Source organism: Benincasa hispida, chromosome 1 (genome assembly GCF_009727055.1).
Source record: "Benincasa hispida cultivar B227 chromosome 1, ASM972705v1, whole genome shotgun sequence".
NCBI lineage: Eukaryota > Viridiplantae > Streptophyta > Magnoliopsida > Cucurbitales > Cucurbitaceae > Benincasa > Benincasa hispida.
This window is the reverse complement of record NC_052349.1, coordinates 3,117,438-3,135,503: the sequence shown is the minus strand read 5'-3', so window position 1 is coordinate 3,135,503 and position 18,066 is coordinate 3,117,438.

Below are 18,066 nucleotides of genomic sequence, written 5' to 3'. Positions count from 1 at the left end.
CCCATTCGTTGGTCTTAGACACTAGTTGAAATACACAACCTAGGCAGCCTTAGACAATGAGACAATCTCCTCCACCAAACCACTAAACTCAGATTGATCCACATCCCACGTGATTAACAACATTAATAAGATCAACCAATTACATTCCACTGTCAAAGGGAGAGAGATAATCACCAACCCGGACAGTGAGTTCAGACAATGGCCCATTTCTCCACCTTTTCACAACCCGCAAAGATCGGAGACCAAATTGAGTCTCATACAATCCAACTTATCCCACCCACTCCTCCACAACCTATCCTTCCTTTCATCTTTGTCATGTACATATTTTTCATTTAAACAGGTAGAAAAGGGTTAGTTTTATCCTATAATATAAAATTGTTCCAAGAATTCTCAAACTTAACACGTATATTTTCTCCCTATGTTTGAAAATAAGTATAAGAAAATGTGTTAAATTAACCTCTAAGTTATAAACATATCAAAATCATTTGTTTAAGATCACGATTTTTATGATATTTGAAATTGTTGGTGTTGGACAAGATTTTCAAACAAGTTTAATTCATTAAGTGAACTTTAATTTTGTAATGATCTTGAATGTGAATAAAATTTTCAAATATTGATGAAGCTTTAGCATTAGCGAAGGTTATAATCTCCATACCTTCACAACCTCATAGAATTTTCCAAAGACCATAGGTGGACTTGGGCCTAAATGTCTATTGGGCCAAAAAAGTGATTTTGGCTTGGGCCAAAGTTGGGCACGGGCCCAATATTTCCTATGGCCCAATTCTCTAATAGATTTTAATGAGATTGAATCTTCGGCCCAGTCACTCTTACTTGACCAATCCAATTGTAATTTTTAGTTCTAATTGGATTATTAGCAAGCTTGTTTAAATTTGACCAAGCTTGTCGTGGTGATCAAATAACATTTTTTACTTATAGCATTCGGATGTAAGGAAATTTTAGGAAATTAAATAGGATAATAACACAAATGGTTCTACCTATATTCTACTTTCGACCAAAATGCCATAAATTTTACTTTTATTTTATCACGACTTTAAAATATAATTTTAATTTTTTTTTAATAATATTGTGAGGTAAAAAAATGGAACCTACACTATGCCAATTGTGATATGCGCATTAAAAAAAACATAGCTCAATCACCATATTCATATTGACCTTACTTCCTCCTAAAAAAGAAAAAATATTCCCCTTAATAACTTTATATAAAAAAATAAAAAGAAAAAAAATCATAACCTCCCACTTTAATCTCTCCTAAATTTCCTCCACTTTCTTCTCTAAAAAGAAAAAAAAAAAAAAAAAAATCCTATAATCGTGCAAATCATAATTTTATTTTCCAATTTTCATTCATTTTATTCTCCAAAATAAACACCATAATCGTGGAATTAGTTTTTCTCCAACCCACTTTCTCTATTGTTGCTTTCTTTCAAACTTCATCCTATTAGAGCGTCAAATATCTTTCATTTAGAGTTGAGATAAGTTGGTAATTATTATCAGGAGAGTTAAATTATTTACATAATTAAATTATCTATATTTGTTGTGCAGAGTTGAGTTGAATTGATAATTATTATCTGTATTTGGTATGCAGAGTTGAGTTGAATTTGAAAATCTGTGTGAGAGTTAAGTTAGGGTATCTGGTACAGTTTTTGTAAATGAGATTGTTATTTTTCCTACTTTTTTTCTTCTTTGATATTGTTGATTAATTTTCAGCTATACACATATTTTCTCAACCCTTTATGACAAACTGGAAAAACTCTTTTTTTTTTTTTTCAATTTGTAAAACATAATAGATTCTTTTCAACGTATTCTTTTTAAAAAACCGTAAAAAACTCTAATTCTCACATACCACCAAAATACATGTCATATTGCAACTCAATTACTTATGAAATTGGTATATTGTATGTATATTGAATCTTGTCTTGATATTATTATAAAAAAAAATTAACATGTACAAACACATAAATGTTGAATAGCTGGATAACTTAGTTTATATTTATACAATATGGATCGTATATGTCAAACTGAAATTGTACATAGAATAATTACCTTTCATTTCATAATGATGGTGATGATGTGATAGTATAGTATAGTTACATTTTCCTGAACATCACAAAAATTATATCAAACAATCGAACATGTGGCCGTTCCCAAAAATAAATTGACAAAATATATGTTTTTTGGTTGAAATATTAGGTGGTGAGTCTAGTAGATCTTAACAAGTAGGCGTGTACAATACCATAGCCATTTCTCTTCCTATACAGTAAGGAAGAGGTTCGTCTTTTGTATGTTTGTGCCAATTATATCAATTAGGCCGCATCTATCATCCTTAGTCAGCCCTTTAATACCAAATATGACCTGAACTACCTCCTTTCGACGTCCAAATTCCAATTTATATTTTTTGGTTTGCCTCGCAAAGAGTCTGATCATGTGCGTTGATTGAATATTAGCGGTTGATCGAATGAAGTCAAATCGTTTCAGTCTGGAATGTCCATTGTTTTCTCTTACTCCCTCTAGATGGCTCAGCCGATACGCTTGCTTTGCTTATGGATATATCTGGTACACCTACTCTCCTTGTGGACATATATGCTTGATCTTCTTCTATTGCATCCTCAAGCAGTTGGGTTTGTTCATTATCTGAGGTAGGATATTCTTGTGATCCTAGCCAAATCTTGTCCTCTATTTCCTGGAACAAAGTTCATTATCTGTGTGTTTCGATCTTTTTCCATCACCTGCCATCCTGATTCATGCATGTATACGTCATAAAGCATTATTCAAATTAAACAACTTCGTGCCACATTAAAAAAAAAAAAACCTCATGAAGTCAAATAGCTGAATTAAAAATGTTCACGACGTAAATGCAGTACGTGAATATTGTTCAACAAGTAGATAAGATGTTCAAATATTTTTTTTTTTTTTTTTTTTTTTTTAGAAATGCAATTATGATCATTGCCATCGGAAAAATATTTCGGTAGCCAAAATCATCTTTAAATTGGGTCCATTTGTTTGATGTCTACTGCACTTGCAATAGTTGTACTATATTGTTCTATGCCCTGGTTATTAACTTGTCCAACATGCGTTGTACTGTAAGACCTATACGCATGTTCCGCTTTATCGAATGTTTCATACGACTTGTGTAATGCCCCTTTTACTCACTAACTTGTCTATGACATTCGTGCCAGGATAGGTAGATCCCTGGGTTATGACTAATGTGACATATAAGTTGTGTTTTCCATCTACCTATATTTTCAAAATAGGGGTAGTCAATACCAGTGATAGGCATTTAGGATCCAAAGGTTCTAATGGTTATGGTATAAGGGTTCTCATACAGCCCTTTACTATCTATAAAAAACTAAATTGTACAATTAGATATTCTACTTGATAAATTATAAGTGTATCTACGTAAAAGCGAAACAAGTCTACATAACTATTATGATAGTTGAGATATTTGGATTTGTCTAAAATTTATTATAATAGTTCATAACTCATAGGCCTACAATTTAAGCATACTCTAAAGTTTCAATAAATGATGGTTTCGGGACTTAGTTAGTAACATTACCTAGAACAATTCTGTGTAATTAATATAATAAATATCATCTAAAAATGTAATATAAAGAGTTTGAAAATATATATATATATTAAAACAAGACACTACTTTCATATTATAAAAAAAAATTAGACAATGTGGTTTTAGTCAAAAATTGAGGGTTGAAATTTTGGAAAATGTTATAGAGTGAATATATATATATATACACGAAAAAATTTATAATTAGCCAAAATAAATTATAGGACGACCCTTGTCATTTCACACCCAAAAAATAAAAAATACAAAATACAAAATTTTGATTATTAAAAGCAATTTATTATCATATTAGATAATAATGATTGAAATTTTGAAATTTTGAATATTGTTAAAAGCAATTTCAAGACTTGTTAAAAAGCAATTTTAAGACCTTTTTCATTTTATCCCTATGCTTATGATGTTGAAAAGATACAAACTTCCATTATTATGTTTATTCCTATGTTTATACTTTCTTTGTCGTGGAATTTATGCAATACTAGAAAATATTACACGTAACTTTCCTTCAGAATTGGTCCCCACTCATTCACATTTTTCATATTTACAGATATTCTAATGAAAATTAATTTTATGTATTTACAACTATTGTTTATATAAATAAAAACAATTTTTTTATTCTATACATATTTGAAATGTACTTTTTAATTTCACAAAAAATTGTCAGATAAAATAAAATGAATATAGAATGAACCAAATTAAAATTATAAATTGAAATTTAGTGATTGAAAATTAAAACAAACCTCAAACTATTTACAACAAATCAAAGTCCACAGCTAAACAGGCCCCAACAATGTCAACATACAAGTGAAAAATACAAAACTATATACATTACAAATGTTCACCAATTCAAGCAACAAACAATAGACTATAACAAAGATCATTATGAACGTAAAACTTACGAACCTCAAACTAGTTACGAAAGGTATGTTCGATTAGTTTGGACCCTACGCGGAAGAAAAAGAAATATAGTTAGACCATAGGGCAGATCAATACGATTGAAGTAGAAATAAAATATACTAGATCATACCTTTTTTATTATATTCAGAGTGAATGAATGTCGAGAAAGTCCACAACCAGGGAGTAGAAAAATCGGTTCGGGGCCTAACAAAAATATAAAAATGTTAATGACATAACTTACTTTGATTATAAGAAAAGAGGGAAGCATACCTTTTATGGATGGAATAAGTTGAAGTTAGAAGTGGAAGAAGGAAACAAAATATATTGCAATAGTCAAACCACACATATGAGAATGTAAAACGGTTTAAGAAAAAGTTGAAATAAAAAAGTTAGAGCAAGGGCGTACCAATACAATTTATCAGAAGAGGCTGTGGAGAAGTCTAAAAAAATATGAGGAGGGATTCCGGTATAAGTAGAGGATACTGTTAGTGTTGATGCCCTAAATCTCGTGGGTCCTGTAGTTTGTAATTGTAATGTACAAACAATTTTATTTATTTAATAAAATATGAGATGGTTTATTCAACATTTAGTAGCATTAACCACAAACTAATAAACTAAATCTAAGGTTATCTTCTGTTCGTTGCTATCGTGATTCACCCTAGGAGTGTTTTGTATAAAATAAATTGGAAGTATACATTCTAAGTATAAGTGATGCATTTATGCTTTAATGCGTCTAAGTAATTGTAACGCATTGGGGCGTCAGATATATGCAGCAGAACACACACAACTTCTAATGACGTTCAAGTTTTCCTAAACCAGACCCAAGTATAAATCTAATTTAGGTTCCTGGTAAATCCAGGATCGAACTCAGAGATTCAGTTAACCAAACGCAGACCTTGCGTTGTATCTCTGTAGGGGTTTTCCTAAATAAATGTGAGAAATGGGTTATTTACACTAAATTGTTGTGCCTGTGCAAGAGATGCAAAAGAGTTGAGTAGTTAGTGATGGATCATGTGAGAATGGAGTTCAATGTAAGTGGATGTGTCGGTCTAAGATGAATGTACACAACCCAGGATGTGATGTGGATGAGATGAAATGATTTGCTTATCTTTTGTTGATACATTAGACTTCATTCAACATTTCTCAATGCGAATAACATACAAAACCTATCTCTAGGATGCATGTGTCTAATAAAAAATACAACAAACACCAGTAAGTCTATCTCTAGCTGTACTAGGCGTCCTATTTGATGCAGCTTAGTTATTCTTTCAAAGGCGTCCTATTTGATGCAGCTTAGTTATTCTTTCAAACAATCTAAGTTAAAGATGTTTTTTACCAATTTGTCAAGTTGGCTTAAGCGTTGAAATGAAGTTTGCATAAAGTATTAATGCATTCAACATAAACAAGAGACAAACAGGGGCCAAGTGTGATGGATCAAATATATGAATTTTATAAGAAACAGAGTCTTTACAAACGCAATATTTAATCAAATGAAATGAAAGCGATAAATGAGATAAAGGAAACTGAGTCAAGCCAAAGAATACAATCTCTTGTATTTCTTTGGCTCAATCTCGTTGTGTACAATCACTTGTATAGGAATTGGACGAAGTGTCTTTCTCAAGATTGGCTTCCTCCACTCCCTGACCGACATTGGTGGTGGTTCTCAACCCTTCTGATCGTCTTGACACCACAACACAACTTCTAAAAGACTAAGACTATGACTACACTATATAGAGAGTAAGGATCTTAATAAATTCTGATCTTCTTGATTCTGGAGGGACTTCATCTATTTATAGGCGTTGGTCATGTCCACTTGGTGAATGGGTAGCATTAAAGTCCATGCCTTGGTTAGCATTAAAGTCCATGCCCTGGTTAGCCGCCTGACTCTCGGGAGCTTTTTAGATGCCGCCTGCTGCAGGTGCCCATGCTTGTAAGTGGTGATGTGACACAATTAGCTTGGATCAATGAATATTCTCTACGTTCAACTCCCTCCGACGCATGGCCCATGAGTTAAAGCTTTCCCTGCAGCACTTTTCTAATGCGTTAGCGTTAATCCTCGTGTTGAAATCCTGCAATACAGTGCGTTAGCGCCACGATATTTAGTAATAAAACTTCTTTTGCATGAGTTTGCTAATGTTTGAATAAATCCATGCGTTTCTTCTAAAAATGAGGAGAATTTATCATTAAAAACCTTAGTTGTTCCAACTTAAGAGCAAAAATAACTTGTATTTCTACAAATTATCATCTTTTGTAGCTTAAACATGTATGTAGAGACATACACATAGATCATGTTTAAGTGATAACCTAAATGATCTGTAGTAGATGGATAAGGCTGGATATCTTATCCTGGTGACACTACGAATAAGACCCGCTTTGTAGATTTTACAATTGTTATAAAGTGCTACAACTGATCTGATCCTGATCATTCATGCAAAGACATGTGAGTGAGGGTATTCTATATAAAGGGGTTTATATCAGATCAAACCACGAAATGAATAGTCTCATTATATAACACTGTTAATAGTAGAGACTTACATTTCACAAAGATGACCATAGGTGACTTGAATCTTCAATAAGTTGTGAACTCCTGCCTATGAAAGTGGTCATTTGATTTGTATGGGTGAGAGTGGCCAGATTTCTGACTCGATAAGCCTACCATTTTGGGGATTCTTCTGATTAGGAGGTCGAGAAAACAACTACATAAGACGAAATTCACTCGTTCCCTAACGTATGGGTAAGTAGATAAATTGTTCTCTTAAGGCTAATTACGGGGCTTGAACAATGTGGCGCCACACCCTTCTTGGTCTGAGAGAGCTTTGGTCATAGTTAGACTATGACTTATTGTTCATGAAAGGGATTACTTAAGGAGTTATATATAACTACAGGGGCAAAACGATAATTTTGATCCAAATGTACTTACAAGCAATTTATGGAGGGTCATCGTGCTGTTGACTAGTTATATCAAATGGACACAAATATATATATATAGTGCGAATAGTGTAGTTGTCAGTCTTTAAGGGGTGATCGACAGTTAATGGATGTTGAATAATTTGATTAAAAGAGTTTAATTAATCATTCAAGTACCATTAAAGCTTCAATCTACAGATCCATATAATCCCCTCTGTAGCTTAACAAAGATTAATGAGAATTAATTTTGGGTTAATTTGAATTGTTCAAATTAAATGGATAAATTAATTATATGTGATATAATTAATTTAAATTAATTATATATGATATGATTAATATAATGTATTTGATATATTATAATATAGAATTTATTTTGAGGGGAATTAAATACTTGAATATGATTCAAATACTAATTATGTGGATGAGACTCATATAACTGAATTTAGTATAAATGTGATTTATATTAAATACCATGCATTATTGAGAAAAATAAAACTATAGGGTATATTGTATTTGATACAATATTAAAACTATAACTTATGTATTATTTGATATAACATATAGTTTAATATATATTATATGACAAGGTGATTACCGTGTTGAATCTAGTAGAAATACAAGTTGTTGCCTCTCAAAAGTTGGAACAATTAGGATTCTTAATGATAAAAACACATTTGTATTAAAGGAAAAACGCATAGAATTCCTCAAACACTACTAGCCTATTCTTTTTTATATAATTGCTTCTCTAACGCATCTTATCGCATGATTTCAAGAAAATTTGCTAAGTTTCGCAGCTAAGCTAACACAAAATCATGTGTCTGAAGGTTTCCAACGCAGAGAAGATACATCAGTTCGTGTTGTTCCTATCAAATCACCACTTGCAAGTATAGGTATTTGACTATTCGGCGTCTAAAAAGCAACTGAACTAACAAACGACTGACCAAGGCATGGAAATTAATGTTACCATATCACAAGTTGCTGAGAAAAAGATGCCTATAAATAGGAAGACTTGCAACCAGATATCATATACCATAATTCAGATTGAAAGCTTTGGAACTTAGATTGTAGTTACTTTGCTGCTGCAAGGAGAACATAGGAGGGAAAGAACCATGGTCATCATTGATCAAAGAGAATTATAGAAGACCAAGCTCGAGAGATAATTCTTCTTCATTTCTTCACCAAGTTGGTTGTACATGCATTTAGATCAAGCCAAAGAGGACAATAGATTGAACTATGTGGCTCGACTCTTTTTTTTTTTTTTTTCCACTTCATTTCCATTTTTCATCTCATGCGATTAAGTGTATTCATTGTAAAGATAGTTTCGTTCTTTATTAAATCGTGCATTTGATCCATCACTTTTGCCTTTGCCTACATTCTATTGTGCGATAGATGCGTTTGTGACTTGTTGCAGGTTTAATTTATAAAGCTTTAATCATTTTGATCATCTGGTTGAAGTTACCTCAGCTAAAACCATTCGAGAGAATAGGATAGCTAGAAACGCATAGAGTCAGAATGCAAAGTAGATTTAGAGATAAAAATACTTATGTTCCATTGCTTTCTGTAACCAACGCATGCACCCTAGAAATAGGAACATATGTGGCATTCGCATTGAGAAATGTCGAATAACAATATTAGATAAACAAAAACCTAACGCATTTACATACATTTGGTTTGTAAACAAGCATCTCTCATCTTCATCTTCACCCACACTTCTGTACGTGTTCATTTTACTTGGATCAACGCATACCCCTAGCACTTAGCACCATTCATTCATTAAGTCCTGTGTTTCACTGGAATTCTTGTGTCTTCTTGTATGCATGCAGTAAGATTAGTGTAGATAAACTCCTCCAACATTTATTTAGAACCCTTCTGCAACTGCTGCAATGCAAGGTTTGCGTTAGTCTAGCATAAATCTTTGTGTTCAACCCTGGAATTACCGGGAACCTGAATTAGATTTATACTTTGATCTGACTCATAAAAAGCTTGTACACATTATAGAGAGTGTAATGCATCTCACCAACGCATCATCCAATTTTCTCACCTAGAGAAGTAATTCACCATTCATCTTCATTCACCTCAATCTCACCAACGCACATATCACGAAGAACGAACGCATATATATATATATATATATATTTATTTATTCAAATAATTTGTTAAATTGTTTTATTAAATTATTTTGTTTTTAAATTATTTTGGGAAGGAGTTATAACTTCCTCCCTCATTTTCTCTCAATTTTAATCGTGATGTTAGTGGTGGTTTTTGGTGCGTATGGTCTTCATATTCTTTACAAAAGATTTTACATATTTCAATTGGATCTCTCTGTTTTCTCAGAAGAACACACTGAAAAAGAAAATTGTTGTGTCTCTAAAATCTTTCTCCCTCTTCCAAAATCTCATAGCCCACAAAACTCTTGAGGATTCTCTACCTAAAAGAGAATATAGAAAGCTCTGCTTGGTAGTGTCATCTTTGGGTGTTTTTTATCGTGATTGATCGGGACCATTTTGGAAAGGAGATTTCGTGAATAAGGTTTTTGTTCTTGAAGGATAAGTTTTCTTGAAACCCTAAACCCTAATTCTTTTTTCCCTATTCTTATGCATGCTATAATTTTATGTGATAATGCATAATTGTTTTTCTGCAATTTTATGATTATGTGTAAAATTAAAATTGGGAACGTTCTCGCTTCTGTTACGGAACTTCACCGTTCTTTCAGATACAATAAGGATGGTTGGTGAGAAAAGTTAGGTACACTTGAGTGCACCTAACCTAGAGATGTCCATGGGCCGGGCGGGGCCGGGGAACCATTCCCCATCCCCGTTCCCACTCCTCATTTCATTTCCCATCCCCGTGAAATCTCCAGAGGCATTTGGCAGGTGGGGATTCCCCGAGGGGAATTTTTTCTCCGTTACATTTTTTTTGTAAAAATTCAATCAATTTAAATCACTAATGTGAACAAATTTTATTAAATAATTGACTTTATTACTAAATTGTTAATATTGTAGTTTTATATAACAATTTGAATTTAAAGATATATTACTTAAATTTTTGCTTAAAAAGCTAATTATTTTTATTAGAAAAAAATAAATCAAATTATTCACATATATAATCTAAATTTAAACATATTTTTACCTTCCCAATAAATAATTAAATTTAAAATTTAAATGTAATTATTTATAATAATAATAACAACATAACATTAGATAACTATAAATAAATATGTAGAAGCTAATCGGGGTGGGAATGGGGAATGGGGAACGGGGAACGGGGCGGGGTCGGGAAACACATTCCCCGTCCTCGTCCCCGTTTAGCTCATGGAAAATTTTTCCCTCACTCCCTCTACCTAACCTCAATAAGTTCAACAGTAAGTACAATATACCTATAATAAAGAGAGTCAATTCAAACAAAAAAAAATTAAGTAATGGTCAAGTCAATATTAATTCAGTGGTTGAGCTGAAAATTGACATAAATACAACATAATATCTCACACATAAATGGACATAAGAATAAAGAGTAGAGAGTCTCAGGATTTGGTACAACTCTTTCATTAGAACAAATCCAACTCCAAACAAAGAAAATAAGCAGTTTCAACACTTGTAAAATTGAAGTTAAATTTAAATATACGAAAATTGAATTTAGTTGAATATAGAAAACAATTTCAATGGAACAAAAAAAAAAAAAAACCTCATTCATCCGATATAGAACATCAAACAAATTGAATATGTATAGAGGAAGAAATTACAAAGCAGTCTAAAAAACATAAGGAAAAACAGAGTTGCATTCCTTTTTTAATCTAAAAATCAAAATGAAATAAAATCAAATCGAAATCATATACAAATATTAGATTGCAAATTTTTGGAACAAATTATCATCGACCTTCAAGGAAAAAAAATATAAAACAGATATGTTGTTGTGATGGATGAGTGGATTAGACCCCCACCAAGCTCCAATAACATGATCAGTATCTCTTACTAAGAATTCACTCGCCGTCAAATTTTGATAGAAAAGCATAAAAAAAAACATGGCAAGGGAAGGACACATGGTTTATTATTGAAGCAGAAAGAGCAAATCTAGAAGAAAAAAATATGGAAGACAGTCACGAAATAAAATAGATATTAGCAGGGGAAGGAAGATCAAAGACGAAGTAAATACGATTGAAATGGGAAAAAAAAACCTATTTGAGCCAGTAGAAACAAAAGTGGAAACAAATTGTAAGAGACGAAGAACAAATTATAAGAGTAAATCCTTCTAGTCACAAACACGCAAGCCAAAAAGATGCCCAAAATGGAACGAAAGCTAAAATAGAACATAAATGAATCAGATGAAGTATAGAACCAACAACAATTGAAAAATCAAACATGCAAGGACAAATAAAATATGAGAAAATCAAGGATAACGTACAAATCTTAAGCGGGATATCAAATATTCGAAAAAAAATTAGATCTAAACAGAAAAAAAAAAAAAACTAGATCTACTATAAAAGTGTTCATTTCTACTAAAAAATAGTTGGTTCTACCAAAAAATGGTTAGTTCAACAAAAAAAAAAAAAAAAATACCGTTAGGTCTACTAACAAGTCGTTCATATCTACCCGATCTAAAAAAAAAAGCCATACGAAAAAAATCAAAGAAGAGAAATGCATCGTCGAGCAAGAAAATGTGAATATGGAATGAATTCTGAGAGAAATACAACCCATTCGAGCCGGAGGGAGAACAAAGAGACGAGATGAAGAAGACAAACCGAACGGTGAAAAAAGAGAGAAGAGGAGAAAAGAGAGGTGAGTAATGAAAACGTGTGATGGGTAGAGAGAGAAAAATGGGGAAGAGTAATTAAAACGCTTGAAAATACCGTGTGAAAGAAGGAGAGAACTATACCTATTAAGCTCAAAGTTAAATTGTTAACCTATTCTTTAAAAAAAAGAAAAAAGAAAAAAAAAGAGAGAGAGAGAGAGAAAAGGGTAAGTAATACAGTGGGTTTAAAACCCACCACTTTCTTTTAAGCAGGCATCAAACACGGGAACCCAACTTGATGGAGGCTTATCAAACAACCCCTTAGATTAAATTAAAACAATCTTGTATATATCAAAGGCACGTTAATTTTTTTATCTTCTTTTGTTAGACTATTACAAAAAAATAATAATAATAATAATTGATTAATTAAAAAAATAAAATCATATGAAAAATGTTAGAATTTACCAATTCATTTGTATTTCATTTATAATGGTTGCAAATTCCAATTTGAGTATCAAAGTCTCTTTATTCATATGTTCATATGTATTTCATGCATTACATCTATTACACCTATGAAGTTAGGTAAAATTTTGATGTGATTTAGTAAACATAATATAAATTCTATCATTGCTAGATTGATCCATTTTATGATGAATAAGCAAATAATTGGATTTTTTTAATAAATGAAAAATAAATAAAATGCTTGGAGTGGAATGAGAAATGTATAGGCGGTTTGTTTTTTGGGAATGTAGATAACCAAAAACTTAGATGCCCAAAATTATAGATATACAAAATTATAGATGTTTGACATCATTAGATTACCATGCTTATTTTGTAGGAATATTTTTACATACATTTGAGAATATTTTGATAAATTTGTTTGTTTCATAGGATTTTTACTCGGTAATGTCTTAAATTTACATAATATTTCAAGAATACCTTACGACTTTTTATTTATTTATAACTAATTTGAACTTATATTACATATTTGTTTTAATCCATTTGAATCTCTTTTTAAATTATTTTTTTTATATGTTGTTTTTCTCAACAAAGTAAAATATCACACTTTGAGATTTTTTTTATAAAATAAATATTAATTTAAATTTAAATTTGAATACATTGCTAAAAAAAATAAGAATTATGATATAACAAAAAAAAATGATATATATGGTTGACGATATTTATTTTAATTATATAATGCAAATGAAGATTAATATATCTATATAAAAAAGGACAAAAATGTAAAATGAAGATACCTTCAATTTGGAAATTTGAAAAACTCATGTTGGCATCCAAAATTGTCGAGATGCCCTTAGTAAGAACATCCTATGATGCCCGAAAATCTCCAGAACAGGACATCTTAATACCACAACATAAATATGGTATTCAAGATACCTATTTTATAGAAATATAGAATGTCCGTAAAACAAACAGTCCTAAAGTAGTCGATTTTACTAACAATGTTGTTAGATTATTTGTGTCCATAACGTTTATATGGTTTCGTTCATAACATGTTTAAAGTTGGTGACCGGTGAATGATAAAAATAAAAATAATATATATAAGATATATATTTGCAAACTACTAAATTTATAAAAATAACTTGTTACGGTATGATTAAAAAAAAAAAGTGTATATGAGAAAATAGATACAATAGTCATTATTGGCTTAAATCAACGAACTGATAAATAGACGTAAGAGTATATTTAATAATATGATGATAGTTTATATATATGTGTGTGTGTGTGTTTTCTGAAAAGAATATAACTATAATATATTTGTAAAGCTGTTGAATGAGAAATTTTGGACCGATCGTAAATTTTTACGTCATTTACTAAACTAATGACGAAATTCCAAATAATTAAATTCGAGACTAATTAGAAGTTGACATTTATCCCAAATTGAAGTTGAAGACATAAATTGGCGAAGTCCGATGATGCCACATGTTTCCTTCGTAACCGTTGGATTGAATAAAATTACTTCGGTCCAATTTGATATTATTTTTTGGGCTAAAAGTCCAATTTAGCCCATAAATAGGCTTAATTTGACCAATATGTCAAATAAGGCCTAAATCCAATTAGTCAGGCCCATGGACCGACCAAGCCTAAGCCATGAAGTCCAGTAGAGAACTCTATAAATGGAGTTCTCCTCATTTGTGAGGGTCAACAATTCTATACTCCAGAGAGCTTATAGAGAATTCTTTACAATCAGATGACTCCTTGACTCCTGAAGGTTACCATATATGAAGACTGAAGTCCTTCGAAGATACAAGCATCATGAAGACTGAAGTCCTTTGAAGATGCAAGCATTCTGAAGACTGAAATCCTTTGAAGATACAAGCTTCTTAAGACTGAAGTCCTGTGAAGATACAAACATTTTCTACATTCAGAGAGCCCAGAGAGAATTCATCAACAAGAAGAAGACTCCCAAGACTTCTGGAGCTGCACTCCTAGAAGACAGAAGATCCTTGAAGACCCAAAGACTCTTCCAAGACTTCTACTTCAAGAACGTCCGGTGCTTTTCTTCTTCAAGTCAAGCACATTCACCCAATTGAGAGAGAATTAGAGGATCAAGTACTAAAGATCGAACCACATTGCATCAAATCAACCTCAACATCAACACCAACTCAATTTCAACTCCACGAAACAAGTTTCTCTGGAAGCCTCGTGCTAACACTGATCCTCCAAGAAGATCAACAAGTCCGAAGGCCGATCATCCAAGAAGATCAATGTATCATCCCGCGCCTTTTTATTTAATAATAATGTAATTTTTCCCTTTCCAGTAATTATCCTTAGTGGAAGGGTACGTTTGGAATTTTTTAATTTAAAGTATAAGTGCGAGGATTTAAGTGTTGGCATGGAAATTATTCAAATTCTTTTCAATTGTCAAACTCAATTTGAAAATTTATGGCAAGAATTTATTTCTTGGAAAAGGAAAGAAATTTAAATGGTATAAGTTGGAATAAGGAAAGGATTTAATTATAATTGTACTATTTTCCTTTTATTATTATTATTATTTTAAAAATAAAAAGAATAACCCTTTTCCTCACGCCTTACTCTCATATGAAACCCCCCCTTCGTTTTTCTTCCTCCTTTAGCCGCCGCTGCCCAGATCAGACGCTGAACATCCGTCGCCAGCCACGAATCCCAGCCGCTCGCCGATCACCTCCACCCCTCGCATCTCTCTCTCTCTCGGCAACCCTTGCCTAACGGTACCGTCCGTGAGCATCGGCGACCCAAACCACATGGTCTCTCCCTTCTCAGTAGCGTGCCCATGTCTCTCCTCGCCGCTGACTCATCACACTGGGGTTTTGCACGCCTCTGCTCACGTCGTATCGGTCGTCGTTGACTGTCAGCCGTCCGCGGGTGCCAGATCTAAGATCGTGGGTTCTACGTCGTTGCTGATCCGTCTTGTCGTCTAGAGCCACTTCTTCGTCTGGCGTCGCTTCTTCGTCCGACGCTGCCCAGCATCTACCGTCGTCACGGTTGTTGTCACATCTCTTTTGAGTAAGATTCTTAATTTTAGGTGTTTTCCTGGAAGTTTGGGTGTAGTTTGTTTTGGAATAATTTTGGTTAAAATTCGTTAAGTTTGGACTTTCAGAAGTGATATTCAGAGGATTTTGAGGACGTTGCTCATCGAGAAGAAGACTGGTTTTTCGTTAGGAATTGTTAAGTTTGGGAGAGTAGTTGGGCTGTTTTTCTTTTGGGTTAAGGGTACTTATAAGAAAATTAAGTTACTAATTTGGGACTAAAATCATGTTTAGATTGGTGTTTTGGTATGAGTTCTAAAATCTGCTAAGAGGAAATTTTGGAGTCGAAATCTGTAAGTTTCGTTTGGGTAAGTTTTGGTGACCGTCTGATTAAATTTTTATGTTGGGTTCTGATTCCAAAGACTGAAATTTAGTATTATGTCTGTATTAGGGGACTTAATTCAAAGTTTATTTTGTTGAAGAGCATTAGCTTGGTTTAATATTTGAACTTGACTTCGAGGTAAGTAATCTTACCACTGGAACTGCCCACGGGCCAGGTTTTAGTTGCATGCTAGCATGATAAGTGTATGTTATGGTAAATGTTAGCATGTTGATTCACAGTATGACCTGAATCAAAGTATGTTCTGGCACGAATTCTGATTTTTTTACATACACACCTAAGTACTTGATCGTTAGTATGTGATAGCATGTATTTTCATATGTCGATGTCTGATCTGCTGGTGTTGAGGCATACTTGCATGTTGTGGATTTAAGATGTAAGTTATACATATGATGTATAATATGTTATTAAGAATCATGTGTATGTGATGAAGCCATGGTATCAAGAATTTTTATGTATGTTTTAGAACTGTACAATGTTGAATCTTAGCACGTTAAGATTGTGTGAATATCCTCATTGACTAGTTAGATGCTCACCAGTTTGTGTTTTCTTTAGGATTCACCAGTTTGTGTTTTCTTCGGGATTCACCAGTTTTGTGTTTCCTTCGGGATTCACCAATTTTGTGTTTCCTTCGGGATTCACCAGTTTTGTGTTTCCTTCGGGATTCACCAGTTTGTGTTTCCTTCGGGATTTACCAGTTTGTGTTTCCTTCGGGATTCACCAGTTTTGTGTTTCCTTCGGGATTCACCAGTTTTTTGTTTCCTTCGGGATTTACCAGTTTTGTGGGCATACTTAACTACAATAGGATAGGACTCAGTCTCTTGTCTGTTACATGTATTTATGTGCCATATGCGGGTATCTAGAGAACATAGATGCCTAGCCTGACCCCAGTGGTGGGGCTACTTACTGAGTATTTCGTACTCATTCTTTCTTATGTTGATGTTTCAGGTAAGGATAGAGATGCACCGGCGATAGCGCAGCGGAATTCATGATCGAGCCACTGGGACTAGTTTTTACGCTTCCGCATCTTAAAATTTAGAATCCTTATTTTACCCTCAATTCCTAGTTTTACTGTTTGAAACCTATTATGAAGGATTGTTACTTTTATATTTTAATAGTCTTTACAAATTATGGGTACCCTATGATTGTTTTAAAAATTGCATTTAATAAATTTCTTTTGAACTTCTCTTGTCTATTTAGCATTTATTTCAACATTACTGAGCGTCGTTTCAAATCCTATGCATGTATTTATTTTAGTAACGGCCTAACCTAAGTCCTAGGGGGTCAGGTCGTTACAATCAACAAGCCCAAAGGTCAATCATCTAAGAAAATCAACAAGTTCAAAGACTGATCCTCCAAGAAGATCAACAAGTCTCAAGAAGATCAACAAGCCTAAAGGTCGATCATCTAAGAAGATCATCAAGCCCAAAGGCCGATCACCCAAGAAGATCAAGAAGCCCAAAGGCCGATCACCCAAGAAGATCAATAAACCCAAAGGCCGATCACCCAAGAAGATCAACAAGCCCAAAGGCCGATCTTCAAAAGATCAACTAGCTTAAAGTTTATAGTTTATTTTTAAAGCATCAAAATACTATGTATTAAAGATTGTACTCACTTTTCACAAAATTAATACAAATACAAAGTTCAAGTTCCACGAAATAAATGTCGCTTGAAATCTCGTGTGAACAAATTGGCATGCCCAGTGGGACCTCTCTACCTCTCATCTATCTCTCGTCATACGAGTCAAGAAATCTACAAATGACACTAAAGAAAGTTACATCCAAAGCTACCGTCGCAAGCAATACTTACATAAGCTCTGTCATCACGGAGGAAATCTGGGGCCAGCTGATGGAATTTCCTAAAGGCGGGATCATCATCAGAGAAAATTCCTTGTTTGAAAACTATGCTTCTGTTACTGATCTATCGGAGAAAGAATCACATTTTGATGTAGTGTCTGTCATGATGACTGACGTAACGACTAAGTCGACCATGGCAGAGATGGAGGTAAAGATAAATCTCATAATGAAGGCTGTAGAGGAGCGAGATCATGAAATCGCTGCTTTAAGAGATCAGATACA